Here is a 26,519-nt window from a genome sequence, read left to right on the forward strand (position 1 = left end):
CTGTGTTGTGGTGGAGGGACTGTCCTGTGTATTATGTGATGTTTAGCAGCATCCATGGCTTCGTCCCACTGGAGGCCAGCAGACTTCACTCTCATTTGTGACAACCCAAAGTGTCTCTGGATATTGCCAAATGTCCTCTGGGAGCAAAATGGCCTAGCTGAGAATTTTGATCTTAACTAATGTGCTGCCCCTACACACCCCATGTGTGGAGAAATGGTCTGGTTCCCTGACTTCAGTTGGTCAGTAGGCTCCTGGAATTGACCCTCACAAGACATCACAGAATGGGGGGAGAGAATTCCCTGAAAGAGAAATAAGCCACTACTAGGAACAGGAAAGGGATGGAGGCGGCTCACTGTAAATCCTCAGGGCCATATAGACTCTGTGAAGAGTTTCACATTTTATGGGTAGAAGGCAGCTGATGCAGGAGAAACTTTCGTTGTAAGAAGCTACTCAGGTAGATTTTCTTTCCTGATGCTTCCTGATTTTCCATAGGCTCGTACTTGCAAAATGAGCATACAAATCACCAACGGGTCTTGTTAAAAGGCAAATTCTTTTCTTTTCTTTTCTTTTCTTTTTTTTTTTTTTTACAAACCGGGGAAAGGCCTTGAGTTGACATTCTCGCAAGAAGACACACCAATGGCCAATAAGCACGTGAGAAGATGCCCAATATCAGTCATGAAGAAAATGTAAGTCAAAATCACAATGAAACATTAAACAGGTTCATCCTCACTAGGATAGGATAGCTGTAATTTTTTTTCTTTAATGAGGAATAACAAGCGTTGGTAAGGATATAGAGAAATTGGAACCCCCAAACATTACTGGAAGGAACATAAAATGGTGCAGCCGCTTTGGAAAGCAGTTTGGTAGTTTATCAAAAATGTATGGGGTACATGGGTGGCTCAGATGGTTAGGCGTCCAACTTCGGCTCAGATCATGATCTCGTACTCCGTGGGTTCGAGCCCTGCATTGGGCTCTGTGCTGACAGCTCAGAGCCTGGAGCCTGCTTTGGATTCTGTGTTTCCCTCTCTCTGACCCTCCCCCACTCATGCTCTGTCTCTCTCAAAAAATAAATAAACATTAAAAAAATGTAAACATAGCATTATCACATGACCCAGAAATTGTACTCCTAGATATTTACCCTAAATAAATGAAAACACGTGTCCATATTAAAACTGATACATAAAACTGATTCTCAGGTCCAAATTAGAATTGCATTTTAAAACTATTAGTCTGCCGCGGTGCCTGGGTGGCTCAGTCAGTTAAGTATCCGACTTTGGCTGGGGTCATGATCTCACGGTTCATGAGTTTGAGCCCCACGTCCGGCCCTGTGCTGACAGCTCAGAGCCTGGAGCCTGGAGCCTGCTTCAGATTCTGTATCTCCCTCTCTCTGCCCCTCCCCCACTCGCACTCTGTTTCTCTCTCAAAAATAAATAATAAAAATAAAATTTAAAAAATTAGAAAAGGGGCACCTGGGTGGCTCAGTCGGTTAAGGGTCCGACTTCGGCTCAGGTCATGATCTCACGGTCCGTGAGTTCGAGCCCCGCGTCCGGCTCTGTGCTGACGGCTCAGAGCCTGGAGCCTGTTTCAGATTCTGTGTCTCCCTCTCTCTCTGCCCCTCCCCTGCTCACGTTCTGTCTCTCTCTGTCTCAAAAATAAATAAAACATTAAAAAAAATTAGAAAAAACTTATAAATGGATGCTCACAGTAGCACCGCTTATAACAACGACCTAAATATTCATCAACCGATGAATGGACAAAGTATGGTATACCCACACAACGGGACATTATTCGGCAACAAAAGAGTGGAGTACTGACACGTACCACGACCTGGACAACCCCTGAAAGCACCATGCCAAGTGAAAGAAGTCAGGCACAAAAGAACACATGGTATAATTCCACTCACATGAACGTCCAGAGCAGACAAACCCACAGAGACAGAAAGCAGACTAATAGTTTTAATGTTTATTTATTTTTGAGAGTGAGACAGAGAGGCAGAGCATGAGCTGGGAAGGGGTAGAGAGAGGGAGACACAGAATCCAAAGCAGGCTCCAGCCTCTGAGCTGTGAGCACAGAGCCTGAGCCCAACGCGGGTCTTGAACCCTGAGCCGTGAGATCATGACCTGAGCTGAAGTTGGACGCTTAACCGACTGAGCCACCCAGGCGCCCCAGCAGACTGATAGTTTTAAAACACAATTCTAATTTGGCAATTCTCTGGTGGGCCTGAGATTCCACATTTCTAACAAGCTCCCAAATGGTGCTGATGCTGCTGGGTTTTTTGTTTGTTGTTTGTTTATTTTGTTTTTTAGATTATCATCCTTGGGTTATTTCATATTTTGAAAAAAATCCAACAATTTCTTAAAAGTCACAAAAGTAATATTTGCTTATTTTGAAAAAAATTATAAGAAGGTGATATATACATATATATCATATACGTATATAACATATACATATATTGTTCTCAGCAATCAAGAACAAAATCTTGCCATTTGCAACAATGTGGATTGAACTTAGAGTGTATTATGTGAAGCAAAATAAATCAGTCAGAGAAAGACAAATATATGATTTCACTCATATGTGGGGTTTAAGAAACAAAACAGATGAACATGGGGGAAGGGAAGGAAAAATAAGATAAAAACAGAGAGGGAGGCAAACCGTAAGAGAATCTTAAATACAGAGAATAAACTGAGGGTTTCTGGAAGGGAGTTAGGTGGGGAGATGGGCTAAATGGGTGAAGGGCATTAAGGAGGGTGCTTGTTGGGATGAGCACTGGGTGTTAGATGTAAGTGATGAATCACTGAATTCTACTCCTGAAACCAATACTACATTATATGTTAGCAAACTAGGATTTGAATAAAAAAATCAAAGCTATGAAACCTATCTGATAATTTGGCACCTCTGTCCTGGCTGGATTCTTGGAATATCACCTGCATGTAAGAGACTGGGGAGGCAAGCAGGGATTTGAGAGGAGGTTGTATAAAGATGTTGGAGATTCCCTCTTGTGGTTGTCTCCTCTTTGGATTTCCTCCCTTGATACATAGTTGCTTTGGGAGTCCATCCTGAGTACTGTCTTCTGACTTCTTGAGCTTTATCTGCCTCGCTCAGGCTGGATTGGGGGTCTTCCTCTGAGAAAAGCCATGTGTGGATCTCTTCCACCGTGGCTCTTTTCTTTCAAGGATTAAATCCTATCCAGCTTCTGCTTAATTTTGGTCACTCTCCAGTGACTTAAAACCGTTGTTTTTTACATTTTGTCAAGATAATATAATCGTCATCCGTAGAATAGTTTGATATAAGCTGTTCTGCCGTGATCAGAACCAGAATTCCCCGACTGGTCTCTTAGAAACGTTATTCTTCTTTTTTGAAACCCTCCATTAAAGAAAAATTATGTATTTAATTTGGGGGCAGAGTGGGAAGGGCAGAGAGAGAGGAAGAGAGAGAATCCCAAGAAGGCTATGCACTGTCAGTTGTGAGCCCGATGTGGGGCTCAAACTCACAGACTGTGAGATCATGACCTGCGTGGAAATCAAGAGTCAGATGCTCAACTGATTGAGCCACCCAGGTGCCCCTGAAAACCTCCATTTTTATTCCTCACAGTTGAAATAAATCTAAACTTCTTTCCCTGACATATAAAGTCATACAGATGACCTGGGCCTGCTAACCTCCATATCCTCACTGTGCCCCCAGCTCTATGGGAGCACATTCAATTCTTAGAATATGTTACGCTTTATCCTGCCTCAAGGTATTCACGTTATCATTCTCTCTGGTGGGAATGCCTGTCCCCCTTGTGCCTTGTTATGCTTCAGATGTCAGCTTAAATATCGTCTATTCTGGAAAGTATTTGCTGAATCTATTGATAGTTTAAGTTCCTCTACTGCACCTGCTAATAACACCCTATGCCTTTCTTGTAGATCGTGTATTAACATTTATCATCAGGTACCTGGGTGGTTATTGGATAAATGTCTGTCTCCTCTTTAGATGGTCAATTCCATGAGAACAGGGTATGGCCCTCTCTGCTCACTACTTTATCCCATGCCTCATATGGTATCTGGCTTACAGTAGGTGCTCAATGAACGTGCTGAATGAATGAAGAAGGAGAGAATGCATCGTGCGTGGAAGAAAGTTCCCAACTGAGAGTCGAGGTATAAAACATAAACGAAACTATGAGATAACAGGGGCATTTTTCAAGTCACCTCACATTTCAGACCTTTCGTTCTAGTAAGTACAATAGGTCAGAATTGGATTAGGTCACTCTCCTCTCTCAAAGTCCATGCTACTCATAAAAAGACTCATGAAGTTGAGACAAAAGTATAGGAAACAGTAATAATATGGGGCAGACATGGGAGACCTGGATATTTGGTTAAAATCTTAACCACAGGCAGTGTGTGTCTTGAATCAAGGGCCTGAGAAACAGAAATGGTGCTTGAGGATAATTATTCTGGCAACAGCAGATAGAACTAATGAGGTTTTGAAGTGGCCAGATCAAGGATGGATCTGATAAAGAGAGCTTGGCAGGATGGAACTGGTGTCAGGCTGCTGGATATGGAATTTCCTGTGGGGAGAATGATCTACCAGACCCAGTGAAGGCTAGCCTGAGGAAGGGTTGGAGCTTTTCTCCTACTCTATTTATTCCCTTACAGGGGATGGAATGGGATGGTTAGATGGGGGAAGAGATCAGTGTCTTCATGATGATCATTAGATCTCCCTTCTTTCCATCTTCTCCCAGGTTCTGCTCTGCACCCAGATGTGAGGGTGGAAGGCACTGAGTATCTCTCGAATGACAGGCAAACTTGTGCCACATTCCAAGGTCTGCTGCACAAATTCCTTCTTTCTGGGGCCTCTTGGAATCAGAAACGAAACCTTCGAGTTTCTCTAGTGATCAGATATGACCTTGGGAAGAGACCAGACTCAGGACTGTAATCTTTTCGTTCTGCCCTTGGTGTACCCCAAGACCTTGCTTTATGTTGTCATCTGTGGCCCCCCTTTTATCAGTGATCACCCCCTCAAAATATCTCACTTGAATTTAATGTGAAATTCATTTGGGTTTCTCATTAATTGATGTCCTGTATTACTCCTTGGGTATGTAGTTCTGTAGGAAGGCCTGCGAATGTTGTATGGCTTTGTGCCTTTTTACTGATCTTTGTTGGCACTTGTGAATATCATCCTTCAGCACCACAGACAACACACACAGAAACCATCCTACAGGCAAATTTAGGATTGAGTCAGAAGGAAACTTGGACAATCACTTGAGTGCCCAGGAGAAATCTGAAAACCTGAGGCTAAAATGGACTTTGGATACTAATTGTCTTCAGAGAGTACTTTACTTACAGTAATTCTTCGGAATACTAGACTATAGTTCTGAAAGAGTTTTCAAGGAAATTACACTCGTTTATACTTGTTTATGTGACACTGTGTTTCACAACAGTCAGAGGGTGGGAAGTCTTCAGAATCCATGAATGTGCACCAGATAGGTCATACCCGTGATGCCAGGCCTAGGAAGAAGTTTTCTATGGATTCAGAATGGTCTGGGTTACTAGACTTTGGTTCAATACCCAGAAACTACCTTTTTCATTTGTCCCTTTTTACACAGGAACAGTTCCTGGGTGAAGGGCCAGGGTGACTGACGTCTTTAACCTATGCTTCCTGCCAATTCCTGAGATGTCTCCAAGGCTGTGCCCAAAGTCCAGAGGCAGGGGTTGCCATTGTTGGGATTGACTTAGCATGCCCATATATGGACTTACCCTGGGCTACAGTGCCCCCCCAGTGTTTATGGTCCTTAGAATGCTCGTATCACTGGACTCCTTTGTGAAGCTGGGTCCTTGATGAGAATGTGAATAGGGAAGTCAGGGCAAAGGGGAATGACTCTCCATACTCTGATTATAGAAGTTCAGCTTCATTCAAGATTTGCAGCTTCCAGGTGTAAAGTCATAATTTCTATATTCCTGGTCCCTGGGGCACTGGAGATATTTCCCTAGAATATGAGCATTGTTGAGGGTTGAATGCTCATTGATTTGGGGCAGATGAAACAACTTAATGAGGATTATTTTAGTGCCACTTATATGGAAATCCACTGGGGTCAGTGACAAAATACAGGAGCAAACTCAGTTTTGGCGGGTCATGCCAAGGAGGTGCCAACAATGATTGCCTTTATGCAGATGAATTCATTACATGGGTAGGTTGGTATCTTCAGAGAGGTCATCAGTGGTTTACATTGGAAGAATCTAGGATGGGAGAGATGAATGAATTTAGACCGGGGCTGACATGCAGGAAGTTTTCAGTTAAATTTTTATACATATAATCAGCATGAAAGGCAAATCTGAGCAAGGAAATTAGCAGGAATTCTGAATTCAAAATCTTCCAGTAATAGTCCCATTTATATTCAGAATTATTTTGGCATACTTTTGCATAAGGAATATTCCTTTTTCTTCATTTCTTCCTTATGTCATGTTGGGTTTCCTTTCTTCCACTGCCTCTGTCTCTGTTAATAAATAAATGTAGCACCTTTGGTAGAATCCATGGGTCTCTGCTCTTGAGTCTAAGGCTATTGTGTCGCCATTCACTATAGATACTGAACTACTCTGCCCATTCTCACTACTTTGCTTTTTAACTGTGCAAAAATAGGGGTTGAATAGGATCTTAAAGACCTGAGGTGATCATGGTAGTGGTGAGTTGTTGGGTGGAGAGCTTGGGCGTCTGGACCCACGTCCTTCTTCTGAATGAGCCTCTCGTTGTTAGCCTCTCTGGGCTCTGATTTTCACAATTTCAAAAGAGTTTTGTTGGACTAAATGACCTGAGACCTTGAAATTTGTGCCTGGGACTGATCGTCCCCAACCCAGGTACAATCTTGTCCCATTGCTCAATTTCCCCTGGCCTCTTTCTCGCTTTTTACTGAAAAACCAGGGTTTCTAGTATTTGGTGTCATTGGGGGTTGGGTGAGGAGCTGAGAGACTTACTTTTCAGGAATACAAAATTTTTCGCAGAGAAATTTATGTTTAAAGTTGTTTCTGTTGCCTCCACAGCCAGAGAAGACGAAGGGCTCACACAAAAATGTCAAGGTGTTGTAGTAGAATCTCGTGTAAACTGACTTACAGGTGCCAAATACCGGAGGATAGTTGCAGATTTCTGGGCATGAGAATCCCAGAGTCAGGTTTTCTTTTCTTTTCTTTTTTTAAACAATTTTTAATGTTTACTTATCTTAGAGAGAGAGAGAGAGAGAGAGAGAGAGAGCACAAGAGCAAGTGGGGGGAGGGGCAGAGAGAGAGGGAGACACAGAATCCGAAGCAGCCTCCAGCTCCAAGCTGTCAGCACAGAGCCCTACACGAGGCTCAAACTTGTGACCCACGAGATCATGACCTGAGCCGAAGTCCATCGCTTAACCGACTGAGTAATCCAGGCACCCCAGGTTTTCTTTTCTACTGCCAAGCAGACATTCTTTTCCTCATGGACTCAGATGACTGATGGCCATCAGCCCATGTGAATCTACCTGTTACTTTTTCATTGGGAGAGTTCCTTCAGCAAAAATATCACTGTGTATGTGATATGGGGCAATGATTCTAGACTACGGCCTGGGTCAGTGACTCAGATAATTGGAGAAGGACGGTAAGGTAGAGTGGAAAGCAAGAAAGACCTGAGGCTTCTGCGCTCTATCACAGAATTTCATATTAAAAATATCCCATTTCCTGACTCTCCACGGGCTTTCCCATGGCACTGGAAGTAAACATGTCATCTGCTTCCCCAAGGCCATAGGTCAGAGCCCTTACTTTACTTTTACAGAGTCTCTGCAAACACAAGCTAAAAAGGCTTTTGTCTGTCTACATCTACTCCTGAAAGATAGGCTCAAAATGCTTAATTTGCAAAAGATCTTCCTTCCACCAGTGTCTGTGTCCTCTCCCATCTAGCTACGCCCCTCCCCTTTTACCTACCATGCAGACTCACCTGGCCTCACTGAGACCATGGAGGTGGGTGGTCAGAGCAGGAACAATGACGGCCATGTTGGAGACAAAGAATGAGTTAATGTCAGTCTTCCTGAAGTCCAACTCCAGCCCTCACCCACAACCGGGACTTTGCCACATTTACTCATGGATACATGAGTATTCCACATGTGTCCATCATGATAAGTAGATGTGAGTGCCCCAAGTGTGTGAATGATGGCCTTTGCTTCTCCATATCTGTGGAATGCAGAGTGGTCCTGTATATATGCGTTAAGTAGAATTAAAGTTCATCTAATACACACACACCCACACCCACACACAACAATAAAGAGGTTTTCTGGACACTGCTTACATTAATCCAATTTTCACAATCCCCCTCCTCTTCTACTGAAATCCCTTGGAAAAAACTTGATTCTATTTTCTGTCTTCCTCCTTCTCCAATCCATAGACAGAAATGAATGAGTCTTCTGGAATTAGATGCTCTAGGGCTGTGTGGTGTAAGATAAAAGCAGGACTTCATTACCGCCTATCACCCAGGCTGCCTAGATCACCTTCACCTTCACAGTGTTCTCCTGGGCTGCCCTTCCTATTTTGCCTTACCTCCAAGATGTCCACTTTCACACAATTGTTTTCTGAGAGGTAAAGGAAACAGGATGCCTGAAAGTGTCTGGAGGGGCATAGACAAGATGAGGAGACATAGAGAAAAGAGGATCCATTCAGTCTTCATGGTGTTGCAGGCAGGAGATAGGAGAGTCTAGGACTGGGCTGACATTTTATATTTGGGATGGAGCTCCTTCTCTTGGGAGGAGTTGAACCCATCTTTTTGATTTCATCTCCCCAGGGCCCAAGCCTGGGCAGGGTTCTGGTGCATACAAAATCAGCCTAGTGAGCAGAACACTAAGTGCTTGGGTACCCAACCATGTAGCATCCAAGGTCATGGTTTGTCACAGCTAGACTGGTGAGCCTCAGTGCCCCCACTCTCTTCTTCATATCTAAGGCTCAGGGCATCAGCATTTCTATAATGAACATTTAACATATAAATGTAAAAATTTGAAAGTAAGTTAATGTAGGCTTGAACCTAAGAAAATGGAACAAAAACAGCAAAATAAATGTAAAGAAAGTAGACAGGATATTGATGAAGATATTGATGCAGATATTGATGAAGATAGTTGAAATTAATAGTAGAAAAAAGACAATACAATTATCAAATAATATTAAAAATTTGTACTTTTTTATTCTTATTTTTAAAATTATTTAATTATTTTTTATTTTTAAAATTTACATCCAAGTTAATTAGCATATAGCGCAACAATGATTTCAGAAGTAGATTCCTCAATGCCCCTTGTCCATTTAGCCCACCCCCCCCACAACCCCTCCAGTAACCCTCTGTTTTTTATCCATATTTAAGAGTCCGTTATGTTTGTCCCCCTCACTGTTTTTATATTATTTTTACTTCTCTTCCTTTGTGTTCATCTGTTCTGTGTCTTAACGTCCTCATATGAGTGAAGTAATATTATACTTGTCTTTCTCTGACTAATTTCACTTAGCATAATACCCTCTAGTTCCATCCATGTAGTTGCAAATGGCAAGATTTCATTCTTTTTGATTGGCGAGTAATACTCCATCGTATACATATACCACACCTTCTTTATCCATTCATCAATTGATGGACATTTTGGCTCTTTCCATACTTTGGCTATTGTTGATAGCGCTGCTATAAACATTGGGGTGCATGCGCCCCTTCGAAACAGCACACCTGTATCCCTTGGATAAATACCTAGTAGTGCTATTGCTGGGTTGTAGGGTAGTTATATTTTTAATTTTTTTGAGGAACCTCCATACTATTTTCCAGAGTGGCTGCACCAGCTTGCATTCCCACCAACAATGCAAAAGAGATCCTCTTTCTCTGCATCCTCACCAACATCTGTTGTTGCCTGGGTTGTTAATGTTGGCCATCCTGACAGGTGTGAGGTGGTATCTCATTGTGGTTTTGATTTGTATTTCCCTGATGATGAGTGATGTTGAGCATTTTTTCATGTGTCGGTTGGCCATCTGGATGTCTTCTTTGGAGAAGTGTCTATTCATGTCTTTTGCCCATTTCTTCACTGGATTATTTGTTTTTGGGGTGTTGAGTTTGAGAAGTTCTTTAAAGATTTTGAATACTAACCCTTTATCTGATATGTCGTTTGCAAATATTTTTTCCCATTCTGTCAGTTGCCTTCTAGTTTTACTGCTTGTTTCTTTTGCTGTGCAGAAGTTTTTTATTTTGATGAGGTCTCAGTAGTTCATTTTTGCTTTTGTTTCCCTTGCCTCTGGAGATGTGTTGAGTAAGATGTTGCTGCAGCCAAGATCAAAGAGGTTTTTGCCTGCTTTCTCCTCGAGGATTTTGATGGATTCCTGTCTTACATTTAGGTCTTTCATCCATTTTGAGTTTATTTTTGTGTATGGTGTATAAAAGTGGTCCAGGTTCATTTTTCTGCATGTTGCCGCCCAGTTTTCCCAGCACCACTTGCTGAAGAGACTGTCTTTATTCCATTGGATATTCTTTCCTGCTTTGTCAAAGATGAGTTGGCCATATGTTTGTGGGTCCATTTCTGGGTTCTGTATTCTGCTCCATTGATCTGAGTGTCTGTTTTTGTGCCAGTACCATGCTGTCTTGATGATTACAGCTTTGTGATACAGCTTAAAGTCCAGGATTGTGATGCTTCCTGCTTTGGTTTTCTTTTTCAAGATTGCTTTGGCTATTTGGAGTCTTTTCTGGTTCCATACAGATTTTAGGATTGTTTGTTCCAGCTCTGTGAAGAATGCTGGTGTTATTTTGAAAGGTATTGCATTGAATATGTAGATTACTTTGGTTAGTATTGACATTTTAACAATATTTGTTCTTCCTATCCAGGAGCATGGAATATTTTGCCATATTTTTGTGTCTTCTTCAATTTCTTTCATAAGCTTTCTATAGTTTTCAGTGTATAGATTTTTCACCTCATTGGTTAGATTTATTCCTAGGTATTTTATGGTTTTTGGTGCAACTGTAAATGGGATCGATTCTTTGATTTCTCTGTTGCTTCATTGTTGGTGTATAGGAATGCAACCGATTTCTGTGCATTGATGTTGTATCCTGCCACTTTGCTGTATTCATGGATCAGTTCTAGCAGTTTTTTGGTGGAATCTTTTGGGTTTTCCATATAGAGTATCCTGTCATCTGCGAAGAGTGTGAGTTTGACCTCCTCCTGGATGATTTGGATGCCTTTTATTTCTTTGTGTTGTCTGATTGCAGAGGCTAAGACTTCCAATAGTATGTTGAATAATAGTGGCGAGATTGGACATCCCTGTCTTGTTCCTGACCTTAGGGGGAAAGCTCTCAGTTTTTCCCCATTGAGGATGATATTAGCATTGGGTCTCTCATATATGGCTTTTATGATATTGAGGTATGATCTTTCTATCCCTGCTTTCTTGAGGGTTTTTATCAAAAAAGGATACTGTATTTTGTCAAATGGTTTCTCTGCATCTGTTGAGAGGATCATATGGTTCTTGTCCTTTCTTTTATTGATGTGATGAATCACATTGATTGTTTTGTAGATATTGAACCAGCCCTGCATCCCAGGTATAAATCCCACTTGGTCATGGTGAATAATTTTTTTAATGTATTGTTGGATCTAGTTGGCTAATATCTTATTGAGGATTTTTGCTTGTATGTTCATCAGGGAAATTGGTCTATAGTTCTCCTTTTTAGCGGGGTCTTTGTCTGGTTTTGGAATCAAGGTAATGCTGGCTTCATAGAAAGAGTTTGGGGGCGCCTGGGTGGCGCAGTTGGTTAAGCGTCCGACTTCAGCCAGGTCACGATCTCGCGGTCCGTGAGTTCGAGCCCCGCGTCAGGCTCTGGGCTGATGGCTCAGAGCCTGGAGCCTGCTTCCGATTCTGTGTCTCCCTCTCTCTCTGCCCCTCCCCCGTTCATGCTCTGTCTCTCTCTGTCCCCAAAAGAATAAATAAACGTTGAAAAAAAAATTAAAAAAAAAAAAAAAAAAAGAAAGAGTTTGGAAAATTTCCCTCCATTCGTATTTTTTTTGGAACAGCTTCAAGAGAATAGGTGTTAATTCTTCCTTAAATGTTTGGTAGAATTCCCCTGGAAAGCCATCTGTCCCTGGACTTTTGTTTTTTGGGAGATTTTTGATTAGTAATTTGATTTCTTTACTGGTTATGGGTCTGTTCAAATTTCCTATTTCTTCCCGTTTCAGTTTTGGTAGTGTATATGTTTCTAGGAATTTGTCCATTTCTTCCAGATTACCCATTTTATTGGTGTACAATTGCAAATAATATTCTCTTATTATTGTTTTTATTTCTGCTGTGTTGGTTGTGATCTCTCCTCTTTCATTCTTGATTTTATTTATTTGGATCCTTTCCTTTTTCTTTTTGATTAAACTGGCTAGGGGTTTATCAATTTTGTTAATTCTCTCAAAGAACCAGCTGCTGGTTTCATTGATCTGTTCTACTGTTTTTTGGGTTTCGATAGCATTAATTTCTGCTCTAATCTTTATTATTTCCTGCCTTCTGCTGGTTTTGGGTTTATTTGTTGTTCTTTTCCCAGATCTTTTTTTTTTTTTTTTTCTTCAACGTTTATTTATTTTTGGGACAGAGAGAGACAGAGCATGAACGGGGGAGGGGCAGCGAGAGAGGGAGACACAGAATCGGAAACAGGCTCCAGGCTCTGAGCCATCAGCCCAGAGCCCGACGCGGGGCTCGAACTCACGGACCGCGAGATCGTGACCTGGCTGAAGTCGGACGCTTAACCAACTGCGCCACCCAGGCGCCCCTCTTTTCCCAGATCTTTAAGGTGTAAGCTTAGGTTGTGTATCTGAGACCTTTCCTACTTCTTTAGGAAGTCCTGGATTGCTATACACTTCCCTCTTATGACCACCTTTCCTGCATCCCAGAGGTTTTGGGTTGTGGTATTATCATTTTCACTGGCTTCCATGTACTTTTTAATTTCCCCTTTAAATTCTTGATTAGCCCATTCATTCTTTAGTAGGATGTTCTTTAGTCTCCAAGTATTTGTTCCCTTTCCAATTTTTTTTCTTGTGGTTGGTTTTGAGTTTCATAGTGTTGTGGTCTGCAAATATACACGGTATGATCTTGATCTTTTTGTACTTGTTGAGGGCTGATTTGTGTCCCAGTATGTGGTCTATTCTGGAGAATGTTCCATGTGCACTGGAGAAGAATGTGAATTTTGCTGCTTTAGGATGACATGTTCTGAATGTATCTATTAAGTCCATCTGATCCAGTGTGTCATTCAAAGCCATTGTTTCTTTGTTGGTTTTCTCATTAGAGGATCTGTCCATTGTTGTAAGTGGGGTGTTGAAGTCCCCTACTATTATGGTATTATTATCAATGAGTTTCTTTAAGTTTGTGGTTAATTGATTTATATGTATGGGTGCTCTCACATTTGAAGCATCAATGTTTACAATTGTTAGGTCTTCTTGGTGGATAGACCCCTTAATTATGATATAATGCCCTTCTTCATCTCTTGTTACAGTCTTTATTTTAAAGCCTAGATTGTCTGATATAAGTATGGCTACTCTGGCTTTCTTTTGTTGACCATTAGCATGACAGATGGTTCTCCATCCCCTCATTTTCAATATGAAGGTGGTTTAGGTCTAAAATGGGTCTCTTGTAAACAGCATATAGATGGATCTTTTTTTCTTATCCATTCTGTTACCCTATGTCTTTTGATTGCAGCATTTAGTCCATTGACATTTAGAGTGAGTACTGAAAGATATGTATTTATTACCATTATGTTGCTTGTAGAGTTGGAGTTTCTGGTGGGGTTCTCTGGTCCTTTCTAGTCTTTGTTGCTTTTGGTCTTTATTTGTTTGTTTGTTTGTTTGTTTGTTTTAGTCTTTTCTCCCCTCAGAGAGTCCCCCTTAAAATTTCTTGCAGGACTGGTTTAGTGGTCATGAAGTCTCTTAATTTTTGTTTGTCTGGGAAACTTTTAATCTCTCCTTCTATTTTGAATGACAGCCTTGCTGGATAAAGAATTCTAGGCTGCATGTTTTTCTTATGCAGCACATTGAATATATCCTGCCACTCCTTTCTGGCCTGCCAAGTTTCTGTGGATAGGTCTGCTGCAAACCTGATCTGTCTTTCCTTGTAAGCTAAGGAGTTTCTTCCTTTGCTGTTTTCATGATTCTTTCCTTGCCTGAGTATTTTGTGAATTTGACTATGATATGCCTTATTGATAGTCAGTTTTTGTTGAATCTAACGGGAGTCCTCTGCTTCCTGGATTTTGATGTCTGTGTCTTTCCCCAGGTTAGGAAAGTTTTCTGCTATTATTTGCTCACATAACCCTTCTACCCCTATTTCTTTCTCTTCCTCTTCTGGGACCCCTGTGATTCTGATGTTGTTCCTTTTTTAATGAGTCACTGATTTCTCTAATTCTTCAATTGTGCTCTTTTGCCCTAATATCCCTCTTTTTTTCTGCTTTAGTCTTCCTCTTTTTTTCTGCTTCATTATTCTCCATGAGTTTGTCACTGATTCTCTGCTCTGCCTCATCCATCCTTGCCGCTGTGGCATCCATTAGAGATTGCCTCAGTTACAACATTTTTTATTTCATCCTGACTAGCTTTTACTTCTTTTATCTCCACAGAGAGGGATTCTAATCTATTTTCGACTGCAGCTAGTTTTCTTATTATTGTGATTCTAAATTCTGGTTCAGACATTTTGCTTGTATTTGTGTTGGTTAAGTCTCTGGCTGTTGTTTCTTCCTGTTCTTTCTTTTGGGGTGAATTCCTTCATTTCATCATTTTGAAGGGAGACAAGGAATTAATGAGGTAAAAAAATTAAAATAATTAAATTAAAAAAGGAAGATTGAAATAAAAAATTAAGAACAACACACACACACACAAATCAAATAAATGATGTCAGATCCTAGGTGTGTTTTTAAAAAAAAATTTTTAAACATTTATTCATTTTTGAGAGTGATAGAGGCAGAGCATGAGCAGGGGAGGGGCAGAGAGAGAGGGAGACACAGAATCAGAACCAGGCTCAAGGCTCTGAACTGTCAGCACAGGGCCTGATGCGGGGCTCGAACTCATGGACTGCGAGATCATGACCTGAGCTGAAGTCGGATGCTCAATCCACTGAGCCACCCAGGCGCCCCAGATCCTAAGTGTGTTTTTGTCTGGTTGTTGGAAGGGTCTTGATAGAGAAATGGAGAAAGAAAAAAAAAAAGGAAATCATTTGAAAATTTGAAAAAACGAATACACTGAAATAGAATAAAATGAAATTATGTAAGTAAAATAGAAGTTGAAAAAATTTACACAAAAGTAAAAAAATAATAGAAAAAAATTAAAACTATTTTTAATAGAAATTGAAAATAAAAATAAATTTTTTCTCTTTCTGCATTTAAGAAAAAGAAAGGAAATGCAAAAGAGAAAATAATCGAATAGTTGGACCAGTGAACAGACTGAGAGACGATTGAAATGACTTCATTTTCACCTAGAAGTCGAACTTTGAAGCACTTTATAGTCCGTAAACTAAGCAGCTAGAGAGATTTGTGTTCCTGAAGAGGAAGGTTGGCCCAGTTGGATGGGGCTTAGGGTAGTGGCTCTGCTCTCCACTAGATGGCACTGCTTAGCTACTGGGGTGGGTTGGTGTGGCGCTTGTAGGTGTGTATGTGCATGCGCGGTAGCAGTGAAAATGGTGTCACCCAGCTACTCAGTCTCTAGTATCGGGACTCAGTTCTCCCCGATCAGCAATCGTGCACCTGTTCTTCGTCTCCGGCTTTTGTCCACTCCATGCTTTTACACTGTCAGTGACCAAGCCCCAGGCAACACATCCCTCTTTAGTTTTATCTCAGATGCGGCCGTGTTTCCCGACCCCTTACTTCTGAAGAGTTGCGGCTTTGACCCATTCTGCCCTTCTGCAGGAGAGTCTCACTGAGCAGTGGCCGGGTGCCGGCCACACCCAGGAATGTTCGCGGGATCGTGCTGCTGCTGAAGCCCAGAGACCGCGGCCGGGTGCCAGCCCGCCCTAGAAAGAGTTCACGCGATTGTGTAGCAGCAGCGCTTCAGGGATTATGGAAAACCACAACACGCATCTGGCACCAGACTTCACCCCCAGCGACCTTGTTCCAGCACCAATGAATGTGGTTGTTCTCCTGGGTCAGCTGGGGCACACGGCCTCTACCAGATGTCCTCCAGAGAGGGAAACCACCTCTCCCCTGTGGCCCAAAGACCCCCGGACTTTGCTCTGCTCCTGGGGATTCACCCTTCTCACCAGAGCAACACCAGGTAGTGAGCTGCAGAGTTTCAGACTCTGCATTCCCCGTTTATAGTCTTAATGGAATTTAAACCCTCTCCTTTCTCCCTTTTTGGTTCAGTCCCTGCAACTGTTTCCACTTTTCCACTTTCTCTCCAGCTGCTTTTGGGGGGATGCTTTCCCATATTCTCCCCCGATCTCCATCCTCTCTCCGCAAGCAAAAAACAGCTCCCTGCCCCCAGCAGCTTCTCTCTCCCCCAGTTCACCTCTCTGAGCCGTGTACCTGCTGAATTCTGTGGTTCAGGTTGTGCAGATTGTTGTGTTAATTAATCCTCAAATCAGTTTTCTAGGTGTGCAGAATGGTTTAGTGTTGATCTGGCTGTATCTCTTGGACAAGAGATGCAAAAAAAGCTTCCATGCTGTTCTGCCATCTTGGTCCCCCACACCCCTCTTTTTTTAAATTTTAAAGAGAAAGACAGCGCACTAGCTGGGGAGAGGGGCAGAGGGAGAGAGAGAGAGAGAAGGAGAGAGAGAGAGAGAGAGGATCTTAAGCAGGCTCCACATGTGGAGCCCGATGCAGTGCTTGATCCCATGACTCTGGGATCATGATCTGAGCCAACATCAAGAGTCAGACGCTCAACTGACTGAGCCAGCCAGGCGCCCCATGCAACTGTGTGCTTAACGTTTTGAAGACCTGCCAAGCTGTTCTGCAAAACAGCCTCTCCATTTCCCACTCATACCAGCAACGCATGAAGGCTCCAATTTCTTTATATTCTTGCCAACACTTTTTACTAAGTTAAAAAAATTATTATTATTTTAATTCTAGCGTAGTTAACATACAATGTTATATTAGTTTCAGGGGTACAATATAGTAACTGAGTCCTCATCATGGTAAGTGTACTATTTTTTTTTTAAGTTTACTTGTTTTGAGAGAGTGTGAGAGAGAGCGCAAGTGGAGGAAAGGCACAGGGAGAGGGAGAGAGAGAACCTTAATAGGTTCTGTGCTGACAGCGTGGGGCTCAGTGTCACAAACTGTGAGATCATGACCTGAGCTGAAACCAAGAGTTGGACAATAAGTGTGCTCTTAATCCCCATCATCTATTTTACTCATCCTTCCACCTACCTCCCCTCTGTAACCCTCTGTTCTCTATGGTTAAGAGGTTAACCCTCTGTTTTTTGGTTTGTCTCTTTTTTCCCCCTCTTTTGTTAATTTTGCTACTTAAATTCTACATATGAGTGAAATCATATGGTACTCGTCTTTCTCTGACTTATTTTGCTTAGCATAATACACTCTAGCTTGTGAATGTATATGTTCCCAACCACAGAGGTCTAAGATATGTAACAGGGAGTGACTTAGCATGTCTGACTCCATATTGCTTTTATTTCTCTTGCTACTGTGAAACTGTATAGCTAGGAAACCTTTGCTTAGCTCTGCACATAAGCTTGTTACAGCTGAGTGGTAAAAACTGCTCTTTTTCCAAAACCTACCTCACCCAAGGAGATAAAGAAGGACATACAGAAATGACTATACTGTGTTTATTTGCTAGAACGACAAGATCAGATTTCTGTACACAAAGGTCAACTGACCAAGGACAAAGAATTTACATGACCTTCCTCTGGTGTTATAGATGTCTGTCACCTTTTGACTCCAAGCCCTTCCCACTTCCCCCTTCGGCTAACATAAAAGAAGCTCAAATTTCATGCTGAAGGGAGATGAGTCTTTAGGACAGCTGTCCACCATCTCCTTGGTTTGCTGGTTTTCTGAATAAGTCATTTTCTTGCTCCCCTGCCTCCTGGTATCTTGCCTGTTGACATTTGAGCCTATCCCGTTGAGAGCAGTAAGAGTTTAGATTTGATTACAGAGAAACAAACAGAATATTGACAGAATTGGACCAATTGGCAATCTGAATCATAATGTAAGATTTTTTAAAGGTTTTTTTTTAACATTTATTTATTTTTGAGAGACAGAGAGAGACAGAGCGTGAGCAGGGGAGGGGCAGAGAGAGAGAGAGAGAGAGAGAGAGAGAGGAAGACACAGAATCTGAAGCAGGCCTACTGAGCCACCCAGGTGCCCCATAATGTAAGATTTTTAATATAACTTTATGAGAAACTAAGAGATCAAAAAGACAAAAACTCTAAATATATACATACATACATGTATCCATGTATATGGATATTTTATTTTACATATATACATGTATCCAAAAATAGATATGTTGGTTATTCTAAAGCCACTTGGATTGGAAGGTAATACAACCTCTCATCTGAGCGCCATGCCCACATGTTGAACTATCTATTGAACATACCCACTCACATGTTTTGGACAAGCCAGGTCTTTCCTTCTCATTCTTACATGTATTAGTGAATGACACATCCACCTACTTAACCAAGCTCACCTGGGAGGCATCCATACCTCCTTCTAATGCATATCGCCGTCGTCCTGTCTATTTACAGATCCTTTTAATTTTATCTCAAAAGATGTCCCTACTGTGTTCACTTCTCTCTTTTCTACCACCCCTCTCCAGCCCATGCTATGGTCATTCTGCACTTGGGTGCCTACCAGAGCTCTCAACTGGTCTCCCTCACTCTACCTATGGTCTGATTTAGTTTACTCTCTATAGAAATCAGAGTGAGTATTTTTTAAAAATTTTTTATTTGTTTTTGAGAGAGAGAGAGAGAGAGAGAGAGAGAGTAGGGAAGGGACAGAGAGAGAGGGGAGAACAGAGGATCCCAAATGGGTTCTGAGATGACAGCAGAGAGTCCGATATGGGGCTCAAACTCAAGAACTGTGAGATCATGACCTGAGCCGAAGTCGGATGCTTCACTGACTGAGCCACCCAGGTGCCCCAGAAATCAGAGTGAGTTAAAAAAAAGAAAATATTTTAAAATAGGTTCATACTCAGGACGCCTGAGTGGCTCAGTTGGTTGAGCCTCTGATTTCGGCTCAGATCATGATCTCACGGTTCATGGATTTGAGCCCTGTATTGGGCTCTGTGCTGATGGCTCAGAGTCTGGAGCCTGCTTCGGATTCTGTGTCTCTCTCTCTCTGATCCTCCCATGTGCACTTTCTGTCTGTCTGTCTGTCTGTCTGTCTCTCTCAAAAATAAACAGCAGCAGCAACAACAAAATAAAATAGGTTCATACAGCATCGTAAGAATAGTATGGAGAAGTGTCTTACACTCTTTGTTTAGATATCCTACTCAAATTCTGCCAATTGTTCCAGTATCCTCCTTCTTAATAGAGAGGATCACTCTAGGAGCATGTGTTACATCTAATTGTCATGCCACTCTGGTCTTCTCCAGTCTGAAACAGTTTCTTGGCATTTCTTGACTTTTGTGAAGTTTTGTATAGGCCAGGCATCTTGTATAATGTCCCTCAATTTGAATTATACCAATGTTTCCTCATGATTAGGTGTAGGTCATGAATTTTGACCAGAATATTCCAGATACTGTGTTTTTGCCATTGCATCGTATTGAGTGGTTCACAATGTCTATCTGTCCCATTATTGGCAGTGGTGATTGTAGTCACTTGACTAAGATGGTGTCTGCCCCGTTTCTTTATTGTAAAACTGTTCTTTTGCCTTTGTTATTAAATATTTTGTGAGGGGATCTTTAGAGATCATGCAAAAATTAAATTGCTCATTGCATTTGTGACGGTGATTCCCTCATCTGTCATCTTTTGGCCCGTATTCAGATGTGGGGTGTGGATGTCATGACCGTAACTCTTAACAACTAGATTTTATGCAGCATTCCATGATCCTGGCCCTATCAAATCCTTTCCTTTAGGAGCTCTTGACACTATTTTTCTTTCTTTCTTTCTTTCTTTCTTTCTTTCTTTCTTTCTTTCTTTCTTTCTTTCATTGAGATATAATTGACATTTAACACTGTATGAGTTTAAGGCATACAACATGATGATGATCTGATACGTTCACATATTGCAATATGGTTATTGTTGACTATAATCACTACGCTGTGCATTAGATCTCCAAGACTTACTTATCTATTATTTGAGTGTTTGTATCATTAAATAAAAATCTCCCTAATTTCCCCAGCCCCCAGCCCTGGAAACCACCATTATACTCTTTGTATTTAAGAGTTTGGCTTTTTGGGGCGCCTGGGTGGCTCAGTCAGTTGGGTGTCCGACTTCGGCTCAGGTCATGATCTCGCAGTTCGTGGGTTCAAGCCCCGCATCGGGCTCTGTGCTGACAGCTCAGAGCCTGGAGCCTGTTTCAGATTCTGTGTTTCCCTCTCTCTCTGACCCTCCCCTGTTCATGCTCTGTCTCTCTCTGTCTCAAAAATAAATAAACGTTAAAAAAAAAAAAAAGTTTGGCTTTTTAAGATTCTACATATAGGTGATATTATATAGCATTTGTTTTCCTCTGTCTGTCTGATTTATTTCACTTAGCATAATGCCCTCAAAGTCCATCCATGTTATTGCAAGTGGGGAGATTTCCTTCTTTTTCATGGCTGAATGATAGTCCATTATGTATGTGTATAATGGAGTATTTTATTTTATTTATTTTTTCAAATTTTTACTTAAATTCTAGTTAGTTAATATAATAGTGTAATATTGGTTTCAAGAGTAGAATTTAGTGATTAAGAGTCTCTTGATAAAGAAGATATGGTGTATATATACAATGGAATATTACTCAGCTATCAAAAAGAATGAAATCTTGCCATTTGCAATGACATGGATGGAGCTAGAGTGTATTATGCTAAGAGAAATAAGTTAGTCAGGAAAGACAAATACCATATGATTTCACTCATATGTGGAATTTAAACAACAAATCAGATGAACATAGAGGAAAGAAAAAAAAGAGAGGGAAGCAAACCGTAAGAGAACAAACTGAGGGTTGATGGAGGGGAGGTGGGCAGGGGATGGGTTGAATGGTTGATGGGTACTAAGGAGGGCACTTGTTGTGTTGAGCATGGGGTGTTATATGTAAGTGATGAATCACTAAATTATACTTCCAAAACCAATGCTACACTATATGTTAGTAAACTAGGATTTAAATAAAACATTGAAAAAAAATTGAAAAAAAGTCTCTTTTGGTTTACTTCCAAAATTTTTTTCTTGTGGTTGACTTCAAGTTTCATAGTGTTATGGTCTGAAAATACGCATGTTTTGATCTCAACCTTTCATAAATGTTGAGGCTTGATTTGTGACCCAGTATGTGCTGTATTCTGGAGAATGTTCCATGTACATTGAAAAACAGTGTGTTTTCTGCTGTTTTAGGATGAAATGTTCTGAATATGTCTCTTAAGTCCATCTGGTCCAGTGTGTCATTCAAAGCCATTGTTTCCTTGTTTATTTTCTGCTTAGATGATCTGTCCATTGTTGTTAGTGAGATGTTAAAGTTCCCTACTATTAATTTATCATTATCAATAAATTTCTTTATGTTTGTGGTTAATTGATTTATCTATTTGGGTGTTCCAAGTTGGGGGCATAAATATTTACAATTGTTACATTTTTCTTGTTGGATAGACCCCTTAGTTATGATATATTACCCTTCTTCATTTCATATTACAGTATTTGGTTTAAAATCTAGTTTGCCTGATATAAGTATGACTACTCTGGCCTTCTTTTGAAGTCAATTAGCATGATAGATGGTTCTCTATTCCCTCACTTTCAATCTGGGATGTCTTTAGGTCTGAAATGAGTCTTTTGTAGGCAGCATATGGATGGGTCTTTTTTTTTTATTATTATTAATCCATTCTGATACCCTGTGTCTTTTGATTGGAGCATTTAGTCCATTTACATTCAGTGATTATCGATAGATATGAATTTAGTGCCACTGTATTACCTGTAAAGTTGTTGTTTCCAGAGATTTTCTCTATTCCTTTCTTTGTTTTTTAATGTTTATTTACTTATTTTTGAGATAGAATGCACAGAGGAGGGGTAGAGAGAGAGAGGGAGACGGAAAATCCAAAGCAGGCTCCACATTTTGGGGAGCTGGTATCAAAACTCCAAATTTTGGGGACCTGGCACAACATGAACTTGGTGCTGATCTTCAGGGGAGGGTCTTGCCATGCTCATACACCCATTAACTGCTTCTTTTGCTGTTTGCTATAATCTTGTAGGTCTTGTTGATGCAAATCTCACTGTCTTTCAGAATTAGTGTTCTGGGGGCCCATTCCTTAGGTGGGGCACTAAATTTGGGCTTGAAACACTTTGCTCCTCAAAAGGCTGGGAGTTGGGAGTTCCTTCCTGATTGTATGGCACCGTGCTAGGGGTGGGATTTATTTATGTATTTATTTATTTATTTATTTATTTATTTATTTATTTATTTATTATTTTAGCGGTGGCATTTATGATGAGTGGTGGCATTTATGTCTCAAGCTTTTCTACCTGTTTCAATATGAGTATGTTCTCATTTGCCCAGTGTATAGGAATCACTCAGCTAGTTTCTGGATTTTTTTTTTCAGAAGTAATTGTTCCATGTGTAGCTGTACATTCAGTGTTCAAGGTGGGAGGGGAGTTCAGGAGAATCCTATATTGCCATCTTGGTTGATCCCCTATCTCCTCCTCTTTAAAAGGACACTATTGCTGGATATAGGATTCTTGGTTGATGGTTTTTTTCTTCTGGCATTTTTACTGTATTAGCCCACTGCCTACTGGCTTCTAAAGTTTCTGATGAGAAATCTGTTGTTATCTTAATGAAGATCCCTTGTATGTGATGTGTCACTTTTCTCTTGCTGCTTTAAAGATTCTCTCTTTGTCTTTAGCTTTTGAAAGTTTGATTATAATGTGTCTCAGTGTGCATTTCTTTGAGTTAATCTTACTTGTAGTTTGTTGAACTTCTTGGATATTTATAATCCTATCTTTCATCAAATTTGGGAAGTTTTCAGTCATTATTTCTTCAAACAGTATCTCTGGCCTTCTCCCTTCTTCTTTTTCTTCTTCTTCTCCTCCTCCTCCTCCCCCTCCTCCCCCTCCTCCTCCTCCTCCTCCCCCTCCTCCTCCTCCTCCTCCTCCTCCTTCTTCCTCCCTCTCCTCCTCCTCTTTTCCTCCTCCTCCTTCTCCTCCTCCTCCTTCTTCTTCTTCTTCTCCCACGATGCATATCTTGGTTTGTTTAATGGTGTCCAAACATCTCTAAGGTTTTTTTTTTTTTTAAATTTTTTTTTCAACGTTTATTTATTTTTGGGACAGAGAGAGACAGAGCATGAACGGGGGAGGGGCAGAGAGAGAGGGAGACACAGAATCGGAAACAGGCTCCAGGCTCTGAGCCATCAGCCCAGAGCCCGACGCGGGGCTCGAACTCACGGACCGCGAGATCGTGACCTGGCTGAAGTCGGACGCTTAACCGACTGCGCCACCCAGGCGCCCCTAAACATCTCTAAGGTTTTGTTCGCTTTTGTCAACCTTTTTTCTTTCTCCTCTTTAGACTTGATAATTTCCATGGTTCTATCTTCATGTTTATTTCTTTTTTTCTTCTGTCTTCTTCAATCTGCCTTTGAATCCCTCTACTGAAAATTTCATTTCAGTTATTGTACTTTTCAGCTTAAGCATTTCTTTTAAGTTTTTTTTTTTAAGATTTAAAAAAATATAGGGACGCCTGGGTGGCTCAGTTGGTTGAGCGTCCAACTTTGGCTCAGGTCATGATCTCACAGTTCATGGGTTCAAGCCCCGCATTGCACTCTGTGCTGACAGCTCGAGTCTGGAGACTGCTTTAGATTCTGTGTCTCCCTTTCTCTCTGCCCCTCCCCTGCTTGTGCTCTCTTTCTCTCAAAAATAAACAGTTTAAAAAAAGATTTAAAAAATATCTCTTATTAATATTTATGTTTTGTTCATACATTATTTTCTTGATTTTCTCCATGTTATTTCTTTGAGCATCTTTAAGACAGTTGTTTTAAAATCTTTGTCTAGCAGATCTGCCATCAGATCTTTCGGGGGGGGGGCAGTTTCTGTTTGTTTGTTTGTTTATTTATTTACTTAAAGTTTACTTATTTTGAGAGGGGGAAGGGGCAGAGAGAGAGGGAGAGAGAGAGTCCCAGTCAGTGCAGAGCCCGGCGTGGGACTCAGTCTCAGGAAGTGTGAGGTTATGACTCGAGCTGAAATCTAGAGTTGGACGATTAACTGACTGAGCCAACCAGGTGCCCCTGATTTATTTATTTTGACTTGAATGGGCCATACTTTTGTGTTTCTTTGCATGCTTTGTGATTTCTTTTTGGTGGAAACTGGACATTTGAACCTAATAATGTGGTTAATTCTGGAAATCAGATTCTCTTGCTTTCCCAGGGTATGTTGTTTTATTTTGCTCTTGTTTTTGTGAGGTTTTATTTGCTTTTTGGATTGCTTAGGTTGTCTCTGTGTTGAGGAACAGTCTTAAATATACACTTAAGGTGTTCTCATATCTTTTCCTAGGTGTGTATGGTCACTTTCTAATTTTCCCTATACATACAGTTGTTTTGAATGTCCTAGTCTTAAAAAAAAAAAATTTTTTTTTAACATTTATTTATTTTTGAGACAGAGAGAGACAGACCATGAACGGGGGGAGGGCCAGAGAGAGAGGGAGACACAGAATCTGAAGCAGGCTCCAGGCTCTGAGCTGTCAGCACAGAGCCCGATGCGGGGCTCGAACTCACGGACCGTGAGATCGTGACCTGAGCGAAGTCGGACGCTCAACCGACTGAGCCACCCAGGCGCCCCGAATGTCCTAGTCTTTAATGTCTGGCTCCCAAAAGGAAAAAAAGGAAAATAAAGGGAGGGAAAAAAGGCACTGGCCCTTTAAACACCTGGAAGTCACTTTAGCATGAGAGGGAGGGGCTTGCAACAATGAGGGGAGGTGCTTCTTTGTGTGCACTCTGATCAGAGGCAGCAATCAGTGATCAGACCATGGATCCCTGACATTTGGAAGAGGGGATCCTTTTTGCCTACCCTGGCTGCTGTAAGCTGTGTTTAAGTTGCTCCAGGAACATGTGCACAGCTGCCTGCCATAAGGCAGGATGAGGGTGGAGAATGTGTAGCTACTATTATGCTAAGAACTGAAATTGATTAAAATTAATTGCAATTACCGTCTAAGCCTTCCTGTGGAAGTTGCAAACCTCAGTAGACTCCAGTTCTGAATATAGTTCCATCAGACATATTTTGTAAGTGCCATTGTTGTCTAGGCAGGGAGACAGATTCCTGGTGTTTCCTGCTTGGCCATATCGCCTTACCTTAATTTTCATATTTTAAAATTTCTTTATTCTTTTCTGGTATTTCAGAAGGCTCCTTGACCTAATCTTCTACCATCACTAATTCGTACTTTGGCTGTATCCTTTATTTTTATCTCGAGTTACTGTGTCATTTAGGTCACCTTTTCTATTTTCCAAATCCTATTATTTTTTATTGGTTCTTCTTTGATAATATATGTTCCTGCTTTATTTTTTTTTTTTTAATTTTTTTTTCAATGTTTATTCATTTCTGGGACAGAGAGAGACAGAGCATGAACGGGGGAGGGGCAGAGAGAGAGGGAGACACAGAATCAGAAACAGGCTCCAGGCTCTGCAGAGCCTGATGCGGGGCTCGAACTCACGGACCGCGAGATCGTGACCTGGCTGAAGTCGGACGCCTAACCGACTGCGCCACCCAGGCGCCCCTATATGTTCCTGCTTTAACCTACCCATATCCATTCTTACCTAGTTGAGAATATTAATTATGTGTATTTCATTTATCCCTTCAATTAATTCTGGGTTATTTAATATTGGTTATTTAGCTTGTTTCTCTTTGTTTACATATTTGTGACAAATTTTGTTTGTGATCATTTGTGGAAATATGAGCCGGTTTTGCTTTTATTGGGTGTGTTAACCTTAAAACTAAAAACTACCAATTATTTTACCAGCAAAATATGGGTTTATTGGGGGAACAAAAGAGAATTGTAATCTGGACAAACAAGCTGTGGCCAAACTGTAAGCAAGTTTGAGGAACAAAGGAGAGGTACACTTTTTTAATGAGAAAAGGAGTAGGTTCCGAGGGCTGTTATAAACTAAAAGTCCATTGGAGTATAGTGGGAGTTCAAAGTATGGTGGCTTCTCATTGGCTGAGCTCTTGCCCAAAGGGATGAGGGAAGTATTTCTTCCTGAGGCAGGAATAGTAGAGTAGTATCCACATGCAAGGTCAAGTCTGTCTCTTCCTGCTTGGTCTACAATTGACTAGGAGAGGTAGAGCTCCCCCTGCTGACACCTCCCAACTCCATTTTAGTGAGGCTTCCTGTTATAATTTTCATATGTATGTGGTGGATGGGTGGTTGGTGGGGTAACTTGCACTTCTCTTGGTTGATTCAAAGTAGGTGGTGGTGGGGCGCCTGGGTGGCGCAGTCGGTTAAGCGTCCGACTTCAGCCAGGTCACGATCTCGCGGTC

The 26,519-nt window shown here is 41.2% G+C and overlaps 1 protein-coding gene and 1 long non-coding RNA gene across 2 annotated transcripts in view; one reads left to right on the forward strand and one right to left on the reverse strand.

The window, feature by feature from the left end:
• The window catches only part of WFDC11 (WAP four-disulfide core domain 11), a 78,652-nt gene that overhangs the window by 6,161 nt on the left and 45,972 nt on the right, over window positions 1–26,519 (forward strand). The window lies entirely within an intron of this gene.
• Window positions 3,499–9,181, reverse strand: LOC123580123. The gene is made up of 4 exons (XR_006703136.1): window positions 8,526–9,181; window positions 7,930–7,938; window positions 6,948–7,116; window positions 3,499–6,472 (listed from the first exon to the last, which is right to left on the reverse strand). It is a non-coding gene; the product is annotated as an uncharacterized LOC123580123 (long non-coding RNA).

Source organism: Leopardus geoffroyi, chromosome A3, assembly GCF_018350155.1.
Source record: "Leopardus geoffroyi isolate Oge1 chromosome A3, O.geoffroyi_Oge1_pat1.0, whole genome shotgun sequence".
NCBI lineage: Eukaryota > Metazoa > Chordata > Mammalia > Carnivora > Felidae > Leopardus > Leopardus geoffroyi.